Source organism: Podarcis gaigeae, assembly GCF_964106915.1.
Source record: "Podarcis gaigeae genome assembly, chromosome: 7".
Classification (NCBI taxonomy): Eukaryota; Metazoa; Chordata; class Lepidosauria; order Squamata; family Lacertidae; genus Podarcis; species Podarcis gaigeae.
In genome coordinates this window covers 80,671,149-80,676,304 of record NC_139683.1, presented here as the reverse complement: position 1 = coordinate 80,676,304, position 5,156 = coordinate 80,671,149, and the positions used below count along the sequence as shown (strand labels likewise).

General features: G+C 43.2%; 1 long non-coding RNA gene across 1 annotated transcript; it reads right to left on the bottom strand.

Annotated features, from left to right (window-relative positions):
- Positions 1–204: 204 nt before the first annotated feature.
- On the bottom strand, positions 205–4,429 carry LOC310849498. Its single transcript, XR_014566932.1, has 3 exons — positions 4,355–4,429; positions 1,068–1,155; positions 205–548 (listed from the first exon to the last, which is right to left on the bottom strand). It is a non-coding gene; the product is annotated as an uncharacterized lncRNA (long non-coding RNA).
- Positions 4,430–5,156: the final 727 nt, after the last annotated feature.

The following is a 5,156-nucleotide window of genomic DNA, read 5'->3' as shown; positions in this document are numbered from 1 at the left end:
TGTTCTCGAAGCTACTAACATGAGTTTGACCAAACTGCGGGAGGCAATGGAAGACAGGAGTGCCTGGCGTGCTCTGGTCCATGAGATCATGAAGAATTGGACACGACTAAACAATTAAACAACAACAACAACAAATAAATGTGATACACACACACACACACACACACGCACACACCAAAGCAATTTTTTACAACATCGGGGCTCTCTCAACTGCAAAGCTAAGTGCAACGATTTTAACAAATATAGATTGAGAAAGTAGAATTAAACAGGAAGCTAAGAGTCGACTCTGTGAATGTTCCTTCCTGTCTCGAAAGTATTTTGTGCACCTGCCAAAATGAGACCCCGTTTCCCTCGCTTAAGGTAATGGGAAGTGCAGCCCCATAAGCAGGGCTTGCAAATGAAAAATGTTTATCATTCATGCTTGGGAGCCTTCATTATGTACCCAGGCCCAGTCGTTTTCAGGCGAGGAGAGCGTTCCTCATCCCTAGTGCATGCCATTTATAATGCGGCCCTGCTGAAATATCCACACCACTAACATCTGTCTTCCACTGCAAGAAAAAGGGGAGAGATTCCCATAGATAAAAATGCACATGAGGGCAACAAAAGAAAGGAAAACCTATGACATAGTCAAATTTTATTAATGGATCAACCATATGCATCCAGGGAATAATTAACTATTCACAGGTGAAATTAACTGATAGGAGTGTCTGTCGCGAGCAAATCGAATGAGCTCTGATTATATCAATAGTTTTCAACCAGTGTCCCGTGGTTATCAAACTATCAAATAAATTTGTCCACTCTCTTCCTTTGGGGTGTAAAAAGGAAAAGAAAAAAAACTTTAATTATCCGGCCACGGTGTATGGCAGGTCATTAATAAAAGCTAGTTATCTAGCTGCCGGTTTTAGAGTTTTTACTGTTATCAATCTTTTATCTAAATAAATGTTTGGGAAATGTCCTTAAAATTAGTTCCGCTACTTTGCCCCAATGGCTAAACAGATATTTGAAAATATTTTATTTTTTTAAAAAAAACTTTGCAAGATTTTACAGTACAGTATACAGGATGTCACCTCCAAGCTGCCTTCTCTGCTTTTCCCTTCCACCAAAGGAACTGAATTATGGAGTTTGGCTGCGCATACATTGATGAATCTAACCAACCTGCAAATGCAGATAAGAGTAAAATCACTTGATGGCTTAGTCCTCCCTAATGTATATTTACTCTGCCTTTATGTAATGTTTGCATTTTTTTCACTTTTGCGCCACATATATCAATGACAAATGGAAAAATGGAAAAAGGAGTAATAATATAAAAGAACCAAATGCTCCCTCCCTGAGCCCCGGCCCCCACCCAGGCACAAAAGCAGAGCATTCCCAGAGACGGTATCTTTTCATTTGAATAAAGGGCGCATGCTAATGTTGAAAAGCCCCAATCTTCTCCCAAGGAAAGTCAGCTTCAAGCAAACCACGCGCTGCAGAACTAGACATTTCAGGCTAGTTATACCACAACAGTAATTGGCACCACCCAGCCAAATATTTAATCACTGATGACCCATTGATTTCAAAGAGGAAATCAAGGATGTGCTTAAGGCTGAAATCCTACGCATGTTTAAGTACAGTAGTACAGTAAGCCTGCAACTTGCATGCATTTAACTTGTGTGCTTTATGTGCTTGGCAAAAATAAAAAAATTAACAGGGGGAAGAGAGGGGACAGGTGTCTGGGGGGGGGGAGAGAGAATTTGCCAATCCCACCAGCCATTGCACCTCATGTGTTTTGATTGTTCGAAATTTTGGCTTTAGCATAGCTGTCAACCTTCCCATTTTTTGCGGGAAATTCCCTTTTCCCAGCACCGTTTCCCGCTGTTTCCCGCTGCTATCCCGGATTGTTAGATATCCCGTAGACCGGTGTTTTTCAACCACTGTTCCGCGGCACACTAGTGTGCTGCGAGATGTTGCCTGGTGTGCCGTGGGAAAAATCGAAAAATTCGAAAGATTTAAAAATAAAGTATTTTATAATTTTTCATATTTCTGTTTACTTACTATTTCATAATAAAGTAATTATAAAATACTTTCTTTGTGTTTATTTGATTCCTATTCAAGAGAATTACTTTATATATAGTCAATATAGGCACAGAGTTAATTTTTTTAACATTTTCTAATGGTGGTGTGCCTCGTGATTTTTTTTCATGAAACAAGTGTGCCTTTGCCCAAAAAAGGTTGAAAAACACTGCTGTAGACTATCGCCGGGACAGGTGAGGCTGCTGATCCCTTATTTTCAAAGCTGAAAGTTGACAGCTATGGGCTTTAGGCGCAAACCCCAAAACGTAACCCCCAGGTAAGTTGTGGGCTTACTGTAAGCTCAACTGAGAGCAGAGAGCTTTGACCTGCAGGCTTTCTTCTTTAGCAGGTTAGGGATCAGTTTGGATCAATACAGTGGTGTCGGGCAAAAGGTTGCACCAAGAGACCTGTTGGTTTCAATGGGAGGAATGAGCACATGCTCAACTCCACTCAGATTACTCTGCCTCTCTCATAGACTCATCTCTTTGTGCTTCCGATGATCATAGAATCATAGAATCATAGAGTTGGAAGAGACCACAAGGGCCATCGAGTCCAACCCCCTGCCAAGCAGGAAACACCATCAGAGCACTCCTGACATATGGCTGTCAAGCCTCTGCTTAAAGACCTCCAAGGAAGGAGACTCCACCACACTCCTTGGCAGCATATTCCACTGTCAAACAGCTCTTACTGTCAGGAAGTTCTTCCTAATGTTTAGGTGGAATCTTCTTTCTTGTCGTTTGGATCCATTGCTCCGTGTCCGCTTCTCTGGAGCAGCAGAAAACAAACTTTCTCTTCTATGTGACATCCTTTTATATATTTGAACATGGCTATCATATCACCCCTTAACCTCCTCTTCTCCAGGCTAAACATGCCCAGCTCCCTTAGCCGTTCCTCATAAGGCATCGTTTGCAGGCCTTTGACCATTTTGGTTGCCCTCCTCTGGACACGTTCCAGTTTGTCAGTGTCCTTCTTGAACTGTGGTGCCCAGAACTGGACACAGTACTCCAGGTGAGGTCTGACTGTCAAAACTGTCCAAGAGAGTGTACAGCTTCACAAAATCCTGCCTCAGTTTACACTCTTTTAAACATTCAGTTGAACTTTTGAAACCTGGTTGAAACTACAGTACTGCATCGGCTCCCCATTTGTCTTAAAACGCTGGTGATGGCCTTTCGTGCTGTATATGTTTTAGGACCAGAATAGCCTCAGGACTTCCTTCTCCCATCTAATCCCCTCCTTTGATGGCCCCCTCCGTTTCTCTAAGGGAGAGCGGAGGCTCTTTGTTCATACAAGCTGTTGCAATCAGTCTTCTTACTGATTTTTATGCATACATTTTGCGCTGCATGGAAATTTAAAATCTGCAGGGTTTCTCCCCCTCCCCCACCCCATATTTCTGTGCTTTTTACTGTAGTATGGCACCATTGCTTTTATTACTGTTTGCAACTTGTTTGATTTGCTCACAGGTTTTCTAAGCCACCTGTTACGTTTTGGTGGAGAAACAGTCGATAGATCCCTTCAATAAGTGAGTTGCACAATTCTGCTTACTGCATTTGCCATGCTGAGCATGTCATCACTGCAAACAAATCCAGTTCTCATAAACTGTGTTTCAACTGGCATTGTGTATTCTGCCATTTGTATTATAATGTACATTGTGGGATGCTGGTGGTGCTGTGGTCTAAACCACTGAGCCTCTTGGGCTTGCCGATCAGAAGGTCAGCAGTTCGAATCCCTGTGATGGGGTGAGCTCCCATTGCTCTGTCCCAGCTCCTGCCAACCTAGCACTTCAAAAGCATGCCAGCGCAAGTAGATAAATAGGTACTGCTGCAGCGGGAAGGTAAACAGCGTTTCCATGCACTCTGGCTTCTGTCACGGTTGCACCAGAAGCGGTTTAGTCATGCTAGCCACATGACCTGGAAAGCTGTCTGTGGACCAATGCCGGCTCCCTTGACCTGAAAGCGAGATGAACGCCGCAACCCCATAGTCCCCTTTGACTGGACTTAACCGTCCAGGAGTCCTTTACCTTTTACCTTAATGTACACTGTAAGTGTTTGGTGTAGGAAGTCTTCTGTTTGGCCCAGTGAAGGTTGGTTCAACTTTCACTGGAGGACCTTAACTGACAGTTGAGGAGGGGTTTTATGCACAACTCTGATTGGTGGCTGCAGGGTTAGAATTCTTAGACACTGTGATTGACTGATGGGGGCTGGTCAGTCAGCATCAGTACGGACTGGGTGGTGTTTGTGCTACAGAGCCAGAAGAAGAAGACCACGGAAGAAAAGGATTGTGAAAGAAGAAAGAAGATACTCACTGAGAGGAAGCGCTTCAGAGTGGCTTGTTGACTGAGGTATTCCTAGCTCAGGCTGAAGAGTCAAGGAGAGAACCAGTCTACTCACTGAGGAGGAAAAAGTGAGAGGTGGTTTGCGTAATGCTAGGCTCTGGCACCTGGTAGGAGGAAAATTCCAGGACAGGACATCAAACAGAGACCTTCAATAAGTCAGTAGGGGCTGAAACAGAGGCTTCAACAAAAGTCCCTGGTTATACCGTTGGTGAGGCTTAGCTGGAGTGGAGTCAATACAAAGCCAGTGTGCATGAATTAATCTGGTAATAAATAAATATATTTGATAAATGTAGCAATGACATCTGCCCAGCTTTGGACCATGTCTATATTCCACAGTTACCAGAGTTATTGGTAAGTTAAGGTTGCAAAGGATATGGTGGCCATGATATGGGTTTAGGAAAACCACTGGAGTGGAAGTTAAGTTTCGTTAATATGATAAGTAAGGAAATACGTAATTCCCTCCCTCTGAAAAGTGTTATGAGATCAGTCCTAGTCTTCCTTCCAACCTTGGGGGTGCTTTGTATTCATTCCCCCCTGTAGCCCACTATGCTCTCTGGCAAGAAAGGTTTAGTAGGGTTTTGCGCTAATTCAGAAATCTACAGAATAATTCAGCTAGAAATCACAGCAGGATAGAAAACAAAGAATATCAGTAGTGCCATAGGCTCTAAGGTATCATCCAAATGCCAATTTCATGTCAGTTTCATTACAGAGACAGTAGCAGGGCACCTGGTTTCCTGAACCCATTCCATATACCGAATTTTGACCAAAAAAA